The sequence below is a fragment of the Miscanthus floridulus genome, chromosome 5 (genome assembly GCF_019320115.1).
Source record: "Miscanthus floridulus cultivar M001 chromosome 5, ASM1932011v1, whole genome shotgun sequence".
NCBI classification, from domain to species: domain Eukaryota; kingdom Viridiplantae; phylum Streptophyta; class Magnoliopsida; order Poales; family Poaceae; genus Miscanthus; species Miscanthus floridulus.
This window is the reverse complement of record NC_089584.1, coordinates 129,070,939-129,088,153: the sequence shown is the minus strand read 5'-3', so window position 1 is coordinate 129,088,153 and position 17,215 is coordinate 129,070,939.

The following is a 17,215-nucleotide window of genomic DNA, read 5'->3' as shown; positions in this document are numbered from 1 at the left end:
TCAAGTGACAATGACGAGGACGAGGCGGGGTGGGGTACCCTGGACCATCTCCCTGACGTCAGGGGGACGATGCCTGGGGCACTAGCGAGTGGCCTGACATCTCTGGGAGGAGGAGGAGAGGATGCCTCGGGGCTGGTGATCACCCGCCCTAGGGCCGAGGCCGACGCGCCCGAGGCACGGGCGTTAGGGAAGCACGCCGTCAGCCCGATGGGCTCAACGGCGGAGGTGGAGCAGGCGGCAGTGGGGGTGACGCAACCACCTCCACAGAGGGTCGAGGGGGCGCCGGAGTCCGGTGAGGGCCGGCTGGCTCTGACGGACATGGAGGCCATGCCACCGCCACCACCTCCGCCGTTGCGGAGGACGAGGGACGCAGTGTAGAAGCGGTTGTGTCCCCGTTCGAGGTAAGTGTTTTGTCAGTGGAGTTTGCAACATCTCCCGCTTGTCCCTTGGTCGTATGCTGACCTTGTGAGTGCTTTTCCTTTAGCCAAAAGCGTCAAGCGGAAGCGCCTGCCCTGGTGCCACATAAGGCGCTCAAGGTGAGCGCCAGCTCCACCGCCCAATGGGTGACGGAGGCGCAAGCCGCCATACAGCATGGCACAGCCTCGTCCAGGGCCGACCCGAAGGAGCCAGACGCTTAAGGAGAGGCTACCGAGGCGGCCTCGCAGGGAGCGGGGGATGAGGCACCTACGTCCCTCGAGGCCGAGGCCTACGAGTTAGATGGGGCCGAGGCGCCCTCAGTCGCTGAGGCCATTAAGGGCGAGGCTGAGGCCCCTAAGACCTCCGAGGCCGAGGCGATGGAGGCCGGGCGTCCAGGATCACCGAGGCCGAGGTGGCGGAGGCTGGAGCCCCTGGGACCACCAAGGCCGAGGCGGCGGAGGCCAGCATGGGCGCGGCAGAGCCGGTGGCCCAGGAAGCAGAGACAGAGGTAGGGCAAGCCTCAGTACTGCCCCTGGTCCAAGGCCCGCCACCATCGCAGGAGAGCGCCCAGGAAGTGGAGCTCCATTCGATCTCCTCCGATGATACTTCCCGGGGGAAGGAGGTGGCAGATGCTGAGGCGGCCAGCACCACGGAGCAGCCAGCTCCAACCTCTGGCGAGGGAAGCTCGGCCCTCGTTCGGGTATAACCTGAGCCTCACGGGTGGGATCACCCGCGCGTCTTGTGGCGGAGCCAGGACGACCCTGAGGGGGAGCCTCTATTCGCCCTTGAGGATGCGGCCGAGCGGGGGCGCTGGGGCTCCTTCGAGCAATTTTGCCAGCTGGCGGAGCGATCGCTGTGGACAGCGCTGTCCGTCATGGCTGATGATCTGCCCGGCGTTGCCCAGGTGCGCGCCTTCTTTTCTCGTGCGCTATTATCTTTTTCCCGAGTTTTCTCGTAGTGCTTGACCCCTATTCTGCCTATCCAGGAGCTCGAGGCCCGGTCCCTCGGGAAGTCGATGTTCCTCCGGTGGGAGAGGGATGTCTGGGACCAGCTCCAGCGGTAGAAGGACTTGCTCGCCATGCCAACAAGCTTCTGTCGGCGCGGAGCCCGGAGGTGGAGGACCTCCGCCTTTGTTGTGTTGATATGATGGCCGAGGCAGCCACGGCTCAGGAGCAGGCCGCCCCTTTGGCAGTGCGGATCAAGGAGCTGGAGGAGGAGTTGACCTAGGTGGCCGGCGAGCGAGACACTTTCAGGTCCCGGGCCGCACAATTGGAGGTCTCTGCCAAGGCCACCGCCGGGTAACTAGGGGCGAAGCAGGGCGTGCACCTGCTGACGAAAGGTGCCCTAGCGGAGGCCCTCAAAGTGGCCGAGGCTTCCCGGGTCAAGGGCTTGGCCTGGAAGAAAAAGGCCGAGGGTGAGTCTCGTTGAGCCGTGCCTCTTACTCTATTTGTTTTTCTTGCATTCGACCCCTGACTCCCCGATGTGACGCAGAGCTAGAGAGGGAGGCTTCTAGGGCGGACGAGGCCTCTCGGGTCAAGGTCCAAAGCTGGAAAAAGAAAGCCGAGGGTGAGTCTCGTAGGCCTTCGCCCCTATTCGGCTTATTTCCTTTTGTGTTTAACCCCATCCCGCTTGTCTTGGCGCAGGGTTGGAGAAGGAGGTCTCTTGGGCAGCTGAAGCCTCCGTCAAAGTGCAGGCAGTGCTCGAGGCCGAGATCGGGGAGCACAACGCACTGCAGAGCGCCGCCTGTACCACCTGCGAGGCCCTGGAGGTTGAGGGGGTCGAGTCAGGTAGCTCCCTTGGGAGCCGCTTGATCGCGTTGAGCGGCCAAGTGCACGAGTGACTCTGGGGGGCGCTGCACACGGGCGTCAAGCGCACCCTGGCTGTCGTCTTCTCGCACTATGCCGGCATCGACCTCGAGGCCGTCAGCGATGGCTACGTCTTGGCTAAGGATGACGAGGAGGCCGAGGAGGAGGTCACAAAGCTGGTGGAGGCGGCTGAGGCCCCTGGCATGATGCTGGCCAAGCTGTTCGAAGAGGAGGTGGTTCCTCCTGCGCCGATCGCCGACGCTGGTGACCCTATACCTTGACCTGGGCCAAAGGGGCCATGTAAATAAATTAGGATTATTATTGTATCATAATGCTTGTGGCCGTCGAGGCCTTTTTTAAAGTATTTCTGCGTCTTTGCTTTTTAATCGTTTTTATTGTATTTCCGAGCCTCTACCCTCTGTCTCGTCCTCGAACATATCTCTTGCAAAAAACTTCCTCGGAGCCTAAGCTGTCCTTCGGGCAAAAGGTGGTGAGGGAGTTGCCGTAGCTCGGGGGCATAGGCTATCTCATGGCTCGGCCGACCTTTTGGCCCTAGGATAGACTTTTGGTCCTTAGGTTTTTTACAATCGATTTGTCAGAGTACGCGAGAGAGTTTGGCGTAGCAATTTTTTCGAAAGAACGACTAAAAACGGTGTCTGGGACTTAGGGGGGGATCCCCCTTCTAGCCCCCGAGGGAGGCTCGGTTCTGCAGAGGCAGAGCCGAGTCTTGTTTGAGCCCCGCAGTGGGGCACCTCTACAGAGGCAAAGCTGAGTCTCCCGTATAGTGCTATCGTAACGCGGAGCCCCATGATGGGCTCGGGGGGTTTCTCGAAAAATTAGAACTAAAGAATGCTTCTTTATTGTATTTCGAGAAACAAAGTATACAATGCTTGGAAATTTAAGGGTAGAAGCGACGTAGCTGTTCTATGTTCCAAGCGTTGGTGAGGACTTCGCCCTTCTCATTGGCTAGCTTGTAGGTCCCGGGCTTTAGCACTTGGGCGATGATGTACGGCCCTTCCCATGGCGGGGTCAGCTTGTGGGGGCCCTTGTTGCTCTGCCTCAGTCTCAGCACCCGGTCGCCCACCTTCAGGTCTCAGCTTCGAATGCGCTGGGCTTGATAGCATCGTAGGTGTAAGGAAAATGGGCCCTAGGCCCATTTACTTTGGATTTTGGTGTTTGATGACTAACACAACCAAATTAGACTAATGAATTTGCAAGTGTTTGTTTTGTAGTTTAATAGGGTGCACGACGTGACTTGAACAAAGGCAACGTGGTGATCCGATGATCAACACCATAAGCAAGACCTTAGGAGCACAAAAAAAGACACAAGATATCAAGCAAAGTCCAAGCACGAAGATAGGAACCAAGCCGGATGCAAGATCGCGAAGAAACAAACTCATAGAGGGCACATGACGCTGCACAGGACGTTGCACAGGACGCTGCACAGGACGCTCCGATGCATAGGACGCTGCACCGAACGCTGCACCGGATGCTCCGATCAAGCAACAGTAGAGTCAACAGCAGCGACCGGACGATGCATAGGACGCTGCACCGGACGCTGCACAGGACGTTGAATGCCAGAGTCCGGTCAACATCAGTAAGGTTCCAGAGAGCCATTTTCGTGACCGGACGCATCCGGTCAGTGCTGACAAGACGCTGGTCAGAGTCCAGTCAGTAGCAGAAAAGCAGGATTTCATCCTCAACGGTCACTTTCTCAGTGGGGCTTATAAATAGCCCCCCCAACTGGCCATTTGAGGTGTGTGGAGCAGAGGAAACATACCAAGGGTGTTGATACACCATTTTAGTGATCTCCACTTGCATAGTGCTTAGTGATTCATCAGGTGATTAGCGTAGGTGCTCTGCGAAGTGCTTAGGTTGATTAGACCATCGCTTATGCGCTTGCTCTAGGTTTAGGCCTAGTGTTTAGTGACGTTTGCATACCTCTTACCACTCGGTGCTTGCGAGCACCATTGTTGTACATTGGAGGGGCTTGAAGTCTTGCGAGATCACACCAACCGTGTTTGTGATGTGGCCGCCACCATGTACCGGAGGGAACAAGGCCCACGGCGTTTCGGCCGGAAGCTTGATAGTGAAGACGGCGGGGAGCATCCGGGAGAGGCTTGCCGGAAGGCACGTCGGAGACCCACTTGCACGTGGGGAAGGTCCGAGGCTATTCACGGAGTTACCCGACCAGGAGCTTGGCCCTTGTGAGGGATTCCTTGCGATGGGCTCCAACGAGGACTAGGGGGAAGCTTGCGCGCTTCTCGATACCTCGGTAAAAATACCAGAGTCGTCGACGGGAGTTTGCATATCTCTACCTTGCTCTTTAAGCTTCCGCATTTACATTGATTGAATTAATTCTTTTGCGGTAGAGATAGCAACACACTAGCAAAACCGTAGTTGCACATCTAGATAGTTTATCTAGTGCATATGTTTTGCTAGGGTTAGAAGAAGAGGCCATAGTTTGGAGTTAGAATTTTTAAGTTGCCTAATTCACCCCCCCCCCTCTTAGGCGTCACGGTCCCTTCAATTGGTATCAGAGCCAGTTGGCTCAATTTAGACCTTTGGCTTAACCACCGTTGAGCCGACGCTATTTAGAGTGGTTGGGATGGATACCGCTAGGCCTCCACACTTTGACGGCACTAACTTCCCATACTATAAAGCTAGAATGGCTTGCCACCTTGAGGCAATTGATATGGGTGTATGGAGAGTCACTCGTGACGGGATGAAACCCATCAAGAATCCAAAAAAACCTACAAAGAGTGATGAAAAAGAAATGCACTTCAATGCTAGAGCTAAAAATTGCTTGTTTGAATCACTTAGTATGGATGTTTTTAACCAAGTATTCACTTTAAATACGGCACATGAAATTTGGTTAAAACTCCAAGAGCTCCATGACGGCACAAGCAATGTCCGTGAGCAAAAACATTGTCTAGCAAAGCAAAACTATGATTCCTTTACTATGAATGATGATGAGTTTGTACGTGATATGTATTCTCATTTGAATCTAATTATCAATGAGCTCCATTCTATAGGATTATTAAAGCTAGATGATGCGGACATCATGAGGAAGATCATCTCCGTGCTACCACAAAAGAAATATGCAAGCATCATCACCATTCTTCACAACATGGAGGACTTGAGCAACATGACCCCGGGCATAGTTATTGGCAAGTTAGTGACATTTGAAATATCACGTAAGGTGGGTCAAGAAGAAGCTTCTTCATCAAGCAAAGGCAAAGCTCTCGCTTGTAGCAAGAAAAAGAAGATGAAGGGTAAGCAAGTTGAGACAAGCTCAAGCTCAAGTTCCTCAAGTGAAGATGAAGAAGAAGATGAGGACGATGATGATGATGATGAAGATTCAAGTGATGATCAATCTTCCTCCTCCACCTCTGATCTTGATGAAGAATCAATCAAAGTGATCAACAAGGTGGAGAAGATGATCCAAAGGCTCAATGTCAAGGGTGTGCCCATCCAAATTCAAGATTTCATTTTCTCAAATCAAAGAAATGAACAAAGAAAGAGAGGATGCTATGGATGCGGCGAGTTGGGGCACTTTGTGGAAGTTTATCCAAACAAGCCCACACCCAAGACAAAGAAGAAGGCATGCAAGAACCAAGCCCTCACGTCGATAAGATCATGGGATGATTCTTCAAGTGAAGAAGAAACTCATCACAAGAGGCAAGGCCGCAAGCACTCATCATCAAGCTCTTCTCGTGTGTGCCTTATGGCACAAGGTAACGAAAGCTTTTCCTCTAGTGAGAGTGATAATGATAATGATATGCCTTCTTATCATGAACTTGTGCAAGAAAATCTTAAATTTGCTAAAGCGTGCACTAGTCAATAAAAGAAGCTCAAAAGCTTAAAAGAAAAGCTAGATAGTTCACAAAAAGCATACAAAACCTTGTTTGAACAATATGAGAACTTTGCTAATCTCAATGTTGAACTATCTACTAAAATTGAGAAACTTGAGGCTAGTGAAACAACAAATGCATGTACAATCAATGATGAGCAACTTGAAAAGAAAAATGAAAAATTAAAAGAAAAGTTAGTTAGCTCACAAGAAGCATATAATAGTTTGCTTGCTAAAATGGAAACCATGTGCAAACATTGTGATGAGCTAACTAATAAAGTTGCTAATCTTGAAGCCGTTAGCACAACCCCCACCAAGACATCTAAAAAGAAAAGTTCTATCTTTAACATGTCTAAAAAGGATGCCTCTACTTCTTGCAATGATTTATGTTTAGACTCACCTTTGTACAACCAAGTTTGTGTTGAGAAAGTTGTTGTAGATACATGCACACAAGAGGTTGCAAAGGAGAATGAGCAACTCAAGCAAGAAGTAGCTCGCCTCACCAAGGACTTGACTCAAGTGAAAGGTAAGGTGAAGCAAACCCAACTTCATCAAGATAACACCGTCAAGGGAGTGAAGAAGCTTGATGAAGGACAAACCGTGGTTTGTTACGTTTGCCACAAGGAAGGTCACAAGTCCTATGAGTGCAAGGTGAAGAATGGGGGAGGAGCAAAGAAGAAGGAGAAAAAGCAAACAAGCAAGCTCTCCAACACCTACACCAACAAGGTGGACAAGAAGACCTCCACACCTTATCTCTTGAAGAAGAAGAAAAATGACAAGGTGGTGGCCATCAAGGTGAACAAGTAAGCCAACAATGGGGTCAAACGCTTTTGGGTGCCAAAGGAAATCATTTCAAACATGAAGAGCACCAAGAAGGTTTGGATCCTGAAAGGGAAGTGAGAAGTCCGTCGGACTTTGAGGAATTTGGAGACCTGGCAAAGTATGAGTGCATTTCATGGGGTGCATCATGAAGGACAAAGTTATTGCCAAGTAGGTTAGTGAATACTATGGACCCAAATTCCCCTACCCATGTTAGGTAACTAGATGTCATTACTTTCAATTAGTATTCATTTCAATTGGTATTGTTTTTCAATTGATATACTCTTAAAGCATCTAGTTATCTTTCATGCCTATGTTTGCATTTACATGTTTAAATTTTTGTCATGCATTCAATAGGTATATCATATGGTAGCTTGCTCGGTTTCTTTATCAACCCTTGGAGCAAACCTACATGGTTTAAAATTGTTTAGGAGCACGGCACATAGCTTATTTTATAATTTTTTATCTAATATGTGCCAAAGTCCAAATTGTAGATAATCTCTCCCAAATACCATCTTTCAAGTGGTATTTTGATACTTTAAATCAATGTGCACAAATTTTACAAGTATTCAACACTTGTGTGCACAAATTTAGGGGGAGCTTATTCTACAACTTGGATGCTTTGAGACTAACACTTTTTCAAATGGTATCAATTTTTCAAACCTATCACATGTGTAATAGTCTCATTGTAAGAAAATTGGAGTTCCCGGAGTTAAGCTTCATTCTTCAATTGGCATAATCATGTTGATTTCATTTCATATTTATATGCTTTCTCCATGCATTATATAGATTAAACTCTCTTGTACAATAAATTGCTAATTATGCATATGCTTTGCTTTCTACCATATGTATGCATATATTTAGGGGGAGCTTAGTCTATATAATATGAGAGTCAAATTTTGTGATCCATTTTACTCTACATACAAAGGATCACAAAGTTTGACCCTCCCTTGTGCTACTAATGTCTTTCTTTTCGGTGTTTGATTCCAAAGAGGAGAATTTAGAGAACCAAAAGCAAGCATTATTTATTGGGCCTATTGGTCTATAAGTGGTAATGGTTCGAGAAAGGGAGGATAGTGGATTATGGATTAGTCTAAGTAATGGGGAGAACTTGTAGGAAACAAGGCTTAAATCCATAATGCCACATGGGGACATTTGCAAGGACAAGATAAGGTTGCATATAGTATCTTATATATAGTATCTTTTAGCATCACATAACCTTGTCCCTTGCATTGCATCCTAGCAAGTAGATAGTTTTTCAATTTCAAAAATTTTATTATTTGCTTGCTTTGGTCGTGTTGTCATCAATCACCAAAAAGGGGGAGATTGTAAGGAAAATGGACCCTAGGCCCATTTACTTTGGATTTTGGTGTTTGATGACTAACACAACCAAATTAGACTAATGAATTTGCAAGTGTTTGTTTTGTAGTTCAATAGGGTGCAAGACGTGACTTAGACAAAGGCAATGTGATGATCCAATGATCAACACCATAAGCAAGACCTTAGGAGCACAAGAAAAGACACAAGATATCAAGCAAAGTCCAAGCACGAAGATAGGAACCAAGCCGGACGCAAGATCACGAAGAAACGAACTCATAGAGGGCACAGGACGCTACACAGGACGCTTCGATGCATAGGACGCTGCATCGAACGCTGCACAGGACGCTCCGATGCACAGGACGCTGCACCGGACGCTGCACAGGACACTGCACCGGACGCTCTGATCAAGCAACAGCAGAGTCAACAGCAGCGACCGAACGATGCACGGGACGCTGCACCGGACGCTGCACAGGACGCTGAATGCCAGAGTCCGGTCAACATCAGTAAGGTTCTAGAGAGCTGTTTTCGTGACTGGACGCGTCCGGTCAGTGCTGACAGGACGCTGGTCAGAGTCCGGTCAGTAGTAGAAAAGCGGGATTTCGTCCTCAACGGCTACTTTCTTAGTGGGGCTTATAAATAAACCCCCAACCGGCCATTTGAGGTGTGTGGAGCTGAGGAAACATACCAAGGGTGTTGATACACCATTTTAGTGATCTCCACTTGCATAGTGCTTAGTGATTCATCAGGTGATTAGCGTAGGTGCTTTGCGAAGTGCTTAGGTTGATTAGACCACCGCTTATGCGCTTGCTCTAGGTTTAGGCCTAGTGTTTAGTGAGGTTTGCATACCTCTTACCACTCGGTGCTTGCGAGCACCATTGTTGTACATTAGAGGGGCTTGAAGTCTTGTGAGATCACACCAACAACGTTTGTGGTGTGTCCGCCACCGTGTACCGGAGGGAACAAGGCCCACGGCGTTTCGGCCGGAAGCTTGATAGTGAAGACGACGGGGAGCATCCGGGAGAGGCTTGCTGGAAGGCACGTCGGAGACCCACTTGCGTGTGGGGAAGGCCTGAGGCTATCCACGGAGTTACCCGACCGGGAGCTTGGCCCTTGTGAGGGATTCCTTGCGAGGGGCTCCAACGAGGACTAGGGGGAAGCTTGCACGCTTCTCGATACCTCGGTAAAAATACCGGAGTCATCGACGGGAGTTTGCATATCTCTACCTTGCTCTTTAAGCTTCCGCATTTACATTGATTGAATTAATTCTTTTACGGTAGAGATAGCAACACACTAGCAAAACCGTAGTTGCATATCTAGATAGTTTATCTAGTGCATATGTTTTGCTAGGGTTAGAAGAAGAGGCCATAGTTTGGAGTTAGAATTTTTAAGTTGCCTAATTCACCCCCCCCCCTCTTAGGCGTCACGGTCCCTTCAGCAGGGCTTGCTGGTACTTGGCCGAGTGTAGCAGCGCAACGTCTTGGGCTTCCTCCAGTTAGTCGAGGGCGTCTTCGCGGGCAGTGCGGTTGCTTTGCTCGTTGTAGGCCTGAAGCCTCGGGGAACCATACTCCAAGTCAGTGGGGAGGATGGCCTCGGCCCCATAGACTAGGAAGAACGGTGTGAACCTCGTGGCTCGGCTCGGAGTGTTCCTCAGGCTCTAGATGACCGACGGGAGTTCGGCATGCCATTTCTTGCCAAATTTCTTCAACCGGTTGTATATTCTTGGCTTGAGGCCTTGTAGGATCATGTCGTTGGCACGTTCTACTTGGCCGTTTGTCCTAGGGTGTCCTACGGCTGACCAGGTCACACGGATGTGGTGGTCGTCGTAGAACGTCAGGAACTTGTGGCCGGTGAATTGTGTCCCGTTGTCAGTGATGATGGTGTTCGGAACCCCGAACCTGTGGATGATATCAGTGAAGAACAGCACCGCTTGCTCAGATTTGATTCGATTGATCGAACGAGCCTCGATCGTGGTCGCCTCGGTGCGGGTGGTAGCCTCGGGCGGGTCCATCGTTGTCGTGGCGTCGTCGCCTGCTGACCACATCGTGGTCGCCTTGCGCCTCGCGTCGATCGTCGAGGCAATCGTGCACTGAGGGGGCCCTGTTGGCCGTCAGTGCCCGAGTGGACTCGGGGCGAACCGAGGCCTCCCTATCCTACCGAGGCGGTGCCGTGGGAAGTTCTGAGGCGCCTCCACGCCGTCGAGAGGCGGAACTTTTGGCCTACTGTACCATGGCGGTCTCAAGGAGGTCCCGGAGCTCGCCGTGGGCCCATCGCCCCTCCGACGTAGAGGGCTCAGGCATCGTTCGGAGTAGCATCGCCGCTGCCGCGATGTTCTGTCTAGCGCGATTGAAGATAGGGGGTTGCTCGCCCCCTTCGTCGTTGTTGATACGGTGGTTGACGTCGCGAGCCCTCCGCCGGGCTGCTCCGCCATCACCGTGACCCCGCTGCTCTTGCTCGAGAGTGTCTTGGAGCTACTGTAGAAGGAGTCGATCTTGTTTGACCTTGGCCTAAAGCTCATAGAGCTGCTCCAGGTCTAGACGTCAAAGTTCCTCGGGGGCAAGATCCTCGTTCCGCGCTGCCCGGGGCTCAACATGTGGAGGTGCGGCGCCGCTCGCCCCCTCGGGGGGCGGGGAGCGAGAACCTGCCCCTTCGTCCTCATCGCCCGTGCTCGGCATCCCGAGCTCGACGTGGAAGCACTCACGAGTGGGGTCGTAAGTGCCTTCGTCATCAGAGTCGGAGTAGCCAAAGCAGTAGTCGCTCGCGGCCAGGAAGCGGCACATAGCTTCAGGGTCGTGAAGCCCGGAGAAGTCTGCTTCGGCCCACGCCTCGTCCTCCCTCGAGGAGTCAATGTGGGTGTGGGTCGAGGTAGTGGCGTCGAGGTCGAGGGCAAAACATTGGTGGCATCCTGAGGGGTCCGCGTGAGCGAAAGCATAGGCGGAAGCATAGGCGGCGGCGGTATTGCCAAACCCGAAGGGGTACGGGGATGGTGCCATCGCCGGGCTTCGCTCCATCGGAGTCGACTCCTCAGGAGGTGGCGGGGCAGAGCTTGATGACGGGGCGTCGCTGCGCGCCACCGACGTCTTTCCCTTGCCTAGGCTTAAGCTAGACAGGTTCCCAACTAGGGACTCTGTGCTAGCAGCCGGGCATGGGATGCCGGTGGAGTGCGGTGCATCGTCCTAAGCTTGCGCGGTGTCGGGGTGGTCCCGCCCGCGCCGCGCCTGGCGAGCGCGACAAGAGTGGTGGCCCAGGCGCCGCCTGTGCCTAGGCAGCTGGGGCGTGGTGTCGTCATCGGTCGGTGGGGCTCTGGGTGTGAGGAGTACCATATCGTACTCATGTCCTAGGGACATGAACTCTAAGCTCCCAAACCAGATCACCGTGCCGAGACACAGTGGTCGCACGGGGTCTACCATCCGGAACTTGTTGGGATGACGAAGCTGACACGCAGTATGATCCCCTACCTGGAGCGCCAACTGTCGGTGTTTTGGACCGGCAGGCCCTCAACCAACTAGTGAAAATGTACTGCGTGCCCCTAATCCCGGATGGTGATGCAAAGAGACACAAGATTTATACTGGTTCAGGCAATAGGTGCCCTACGTCCAGTCTACGAGATCGATCTTATATTCCTTGCACCGAGGTGCTTGTAGTAGGGGTTTACAAGCTGGACGAGAGAGGGAGCTAGTCCCAGGTCTCTGCGTGGAGCGGCGTGGATTGCTTGAGATGTTGATCTCTTGCGGTGAGGAAGTGAATGTGTGTTACAGAGCGTAATGCGTTGCTTGCCGTGTGTCTATCTGAGTGATGTCTCCGTCTGCGTGTGCGTCTGTGTTTCGTGAGTTCGTCCACCCGTCCTTCCTAGAAACGGCCCCGGTCACTCCCTTTTATAGTCGAAGGGAGGCACGGGGGCGGTACACGGATTCGCTACGTGGCGTTCATGAGCAGAGGCGGTATGTCCGAGCCCTGTAGCTTGTCACTGTGGCGGCATGGTCGATGGAGCAGTCTTGTCCTCGGTGTACTAGAGCGACGCGCCGGTCACGCCCAATCCTGTGCGACGTGGGAGCTCCTGTGATGGCTTGACGCAGGGCATGGCGCATACTGTGAACGACGTGCCGGTTGCTGTACGTTGACAACGCAGAGAGCCGAGGCCCAGTTGGTGCAGAGGCTGAACCATCGTGGAGGCTCAGCGGGCGCGAATCCCGAGGCTGCCGAGACCCCGAAGCGGATGGCTGAGGCTCGGAGGGAGCAGTTGGTCCTGTACACTGATTCTGAAGCTACAGGGACCCGGACATGACTCTCCACGCCACGCTGTCCTCGGAGCAGGTGGGGTTAGGCGGCACAGTGCAGCACGGGCATCGGTCGTGGGCACAGCGCCGAGCACAGCGACAGGTAACCCCCGTCCTGTCTTGTCCCAGTTGGCGTGGCGTCGATGTGACTCCCACCTCGTCGGTCACTCCGCAGTGTCGAGCCGTCGTTCGGCTGACGTCGCGGGAGTGGTTGGCCGCGTGACGTCCCGGTCGAGGCGGCGGCGACGGGGTGGCTGCCGAGCCGGCCTCGAGCGAGACGGAGAATCAGTACCTCGTCCGAGGCCTTACGTGCGGGGCCTCGATCGAGATAGAGAATCGGTACCCCGTCCGAGGCCCTACATGCGGGGCCTCGAGCGAGACGGAGAATCGGTACCCCAACCCCGTCCGAGGCCCTAATGTGCGGGGCCTCGAGCGAGACGGAGAATCGGTACCCACCAGCGTCGCGAGCCATCTGCCCCCCTACGTGCGGGCCCTCGAGACGAGACGGTCCAGATCGGTACCCCCCCACCCGTCCGAGCCCTACGTGCGGGGCCTCGAGCGAGACGGAGAATCGTACCAGCCCGTCCGAGGCCCTACGTGCGGGGCCTCGAGCGAGACGGAGAATCGGTACCCCGTCGGAGGCCATACGTGCGGTGCCTCGAGCGAGACGGAGAATCGGTACCCCGTCCGAGGCCTTACGTGCGGGGGCCTCGACCGAGATGGAGAATCGGTACCCCGTCCGAGGCCTTACGTGCGGGGCCTCGAGCGAGACGGAGAATCGGTATCCCGTCCGAGGCCTCATGGTTTCATTTTGGGCCGAGCCCGCTTCGGGTGGGCCTGGATTTGGTTCGAGGTGGGCCGGGCGGCCCAGCTGAGCCTCGGATAAGGTGGGGGTTTGCCGGTGGTTGTCTCTTGGCTTCGATTTTTACAGGGTCTAAGCGATTTTTTTGGTTTTTGCTTAAGGGGTCCCTTTTTATGGTACCCGACAGTGCCACTCTACAAATTACAGTGAGACGGCTCTAAAATATGACAAAGTAATTAATGTATAATACATTAGTGCTTTTATGTGTATATATGCTTATACTTGAACGGCTGCTGATGTAAAGCTCATTGTGTATTATGTGTTATGCAGTATGAGTCGTCGACGTGGCTAATTTTTTTTAAAAAAAATTGTTGACGTGGCTACTATGTTGAACTCCTTAAAACAATTTAGATAGACAATTAGATTGGCTGCGTATGATCCATTCACAACTACTAGTATGCTCTTACTAGCCCGGTACAATATTGCCCATGAGAGAAGACTTTGACTCGAAGGTTACAAGATTCACCATGGATTTCTGATGCTGGATCAATTTCACCTTATCCGGTCAAAGCAGTTGGAAAGCATTAGCATCTCTAAGAAGCTTTTGTTGACAAGTTGAGGCGCTTTTTCCAGCTTTTCCTTTCTATCCTCATTTCCCAGCTCCCACATGCCACATGTGCTTCAGGCCAAAAGTGCAGGGCCTAATCGGTAAGTTTCCTAACAGCCAAAGGAGAGAATAAAACACAGACGCTGTCCCTGCCCTCAGCTTCAGATTTGTCCTACTAGGCTACTACTAGCCTGGCAAAGAAACAACAAACACCCAGGATAAAGGATTACTGAAGCTCTTGCTAAACCACAGGACCGACCTATAGGAGGTTAGTAGCCTTGATTATGGCGCTCTAGGCACATGACAGGAGACCGGAGTTGTCGCCTTCTCGAGCTTAGAAACGTTAATAAACCTTGGTAGTACCTCCTCTTTTGTTCCCTTTTGCTCCCGCACTACCTTGGTCGATCGATCACAATAGTCGCCACGCATGTGCGTGATGCGCCTGCCTGAATCCAAATGAATCTGTTCCTTTGTTTTGTCTAAGACTTTGGTGCCCTTGTCTGATAACTAGATTAAAGAAACTGAAATGGGGCACTGTTTGTGTTTGTGTCGCTGCCTGGCTTCTCGAAGGCTATGTCTGGATTAGAAAATGGCCGGTGCTAGATCTCTGTTCAGGACCTAAGATACGACTACTGCATAAGCAAACAAAACCGGGCGGTGTTGCAGGCAAAGCTCACGAGCCCTGCTGTTTCACATTCTGTCGTCTTCATTCTGTACTTGATCACATCGTTCTCGCCGAGATAATGGGTTAATCTCAAAAAGGCCAACGCGGTTTTTCTCCATCCCCTTGTGCTGTTGTGCGTAACGTAGCGGCGTGCCTAGACCGATTGTTCACTTGAGAGCTCCTTTTTAAATTTGTTTAGCCTGCACGGTTCATCAGGCAACAGCAACACTGACATAGTAGCAATCACTGTTGTTCTGTCACCTCACTTGTTGTACTCAAGCAAGCCGTGATTGCCTACAAAACTAGTCCCGCATTCAAACGGAAGCCAGAGGCAAGCAGGAAAGGGTTTCGGTGATCTGGGTGGCATGGGGATTTTTGTGTTCTGATGAAGATGACTCCCTTCGTTGCCACATTTTCCACAGCGCCTTTCCGCCTCGCCATTTCCCGCAAAAGGCACACGGCAAGGTCTCGGGCGGCATCAGCCAGCCTGCCAGAGGACGGGGCCGGAACGACGAGCACGAGAAAGTGCAGCGTTCATGATTGCGGTAACATGCGAAGCGATTCGCCTCGCTCGGCTTTCCCGATCCCCCGAGCTCGACCACAGACAGGCACGGTGGCGCCGCGCGCGGGCGTGGACGGATCCGATCGATCGATGGATCCCCCTCGAGATCCCGTGGCGTCGCGCGGAGCGTAGCTGCGAGCTGCCCTGCTGCGGCCCCTGCACACTGCAAAGCGGCAAGCAGATGGAAGAAAAGATGCGCGTTCTTGGTCCTGACGACGGAGCGGGGGCGCTTTACCAAAATTAGAGCTCGGCGATCGGTTTGGGCGATCCGCGCCCTCGCCTGTAAAGGCAAAGCTCACCGCATCGCTGTTCTTTTCCGCTTCACCGCTTGCGCTCAGACAGACGAGCGCTTACTTCCATGCTCCCGGCGCGGATCCCTAGTACGTGGCGAGGGTGGAGGAGGAGGAAGCATCACAAAGCGACGCTTTGGCGTGATTGATGCTAGCATTGCGTTGCTATAGCATCACGTTACCGTTTTGCTCTCGCAACGCCCGTTGCTTGGCGTGAGCAGGGACAAGGTGGGGCAGAGGGCAGGAGAGCGTATAGGCCTATAGATAGGTATAGGGACATGTCCTCGCCTGCATTGCATAGGCCTAAAGTGATCTGGAAGGAGTCCGTGTAGTTTTTTTCTTGGATAATTTATGTCTCATTTTTCTGTAGTTTGATCAAATTTGTAAAAAATATACTAACATTTAAGCCCCCTTTGGTATGGCTCATCCAAAACGGCTTCACCGGTGAGGCCAAAGCCGGTGAAGCCAGAAAAACTAGCTTTTTCCGGCTTCTAGTTCATTTTAACCCCGGCTTATAAAACGGCTTTACGCTACAGTACCTCGATTTGCGTAAAATAGATGAAGCCGAAGCCGGCATAAGCCGTGCCAAAGAGGCTGAATAATTACAATAGGATTTTACTCTTTGTGAACGGAGGGGGTAGTTGTTGTTCTTCACTTCTTCAGTTGTGGACGTTGCTGGGCCTGCTTGCTGCTGCTGGTGAAGTGATACAGGAGGGGAGCTGCTGGACGCTGCTGCCGTTTCAGCGTCGCTGCAAGCTGGAGCGGCCTGCAGTCGAGCAGGCTCGCCAGTGCCCAGCCTCCCGCTACCTCTCTACGACTTTTCACTTTTGTTTGCAATGAACGATATTTGGGAGTACAGTACACCTCTAGGCTGCAGCAACGCAGGTTGTTGCTGTGCTGAAAAAAAAACCTTTTTTTAGGCATTTGTAGTAAATAACTACGGAGAGAATAATAAATCTAACATGCGTCTTAGCCTAAAATGGAAGCAAATAAATTTTGTATGCTAATCTACAATTATCTAGACGCTTTAATAGTTACAGTAGGTTTGACAGCAAAAGGCTCCAACCGGCGAAGCTTGCTCAAGCAGTGAGCCAACGATGACACCCACAGACGCTCTTGTGGGCGTCCATTTGGAGACCGCTCGCAAGCGCCTGGTCTAGTAGCGTCGGCGTTGTACATTTGCCTTAATCCTAAAACAAAAAAAAGTTGCTCACTGTAAACACGTGGTTTATAGGATAGTCAACTGTAATCCCGTTTGACACGACGGTTTTCCCACGTCGAAAATCTGGGAATCATGATCGCCAACACCCAACTGCACTGAACAGAAGAAGTAACTGGATCATGATCGAACAGCTGGGCATGCTATTTGTTCGTCTCCACTTGAAGAAAGGAGACGCCAGGATTCCAGGAAGAAGGGAATGGGGATCCAAGGCCAGCGAGAGAGAAGGAAGCATTCAACTCGATCCAGGCGAGCAGATATATGTATCGGCTCGGCTGGCACGAATCAGCCAGAATAGCCTTAACGTTTTCAGTTCTCTCGTACCAAATCAGCTTTATAAATCACCGCGGTAGCAATAAGTCCCGCTGAACAGAGCTGAAAATTACTACTCCTACGCCTGTCCGTCCTCCTACTTGTTGGATTGAAAACAACGGCTCATCAGGCTTCAGATAGCGATCAGAGAGCGGCAGAGCAGCGATGCAGCATGCCTCGAAGCTCGCGAGGAGTGGCAGGGAGAAGGGCCCAGCGGACGAGAAAAAAACAATTTCTTTTCCTGGCCTCAAAGCTGGATAGGACTTGGTAG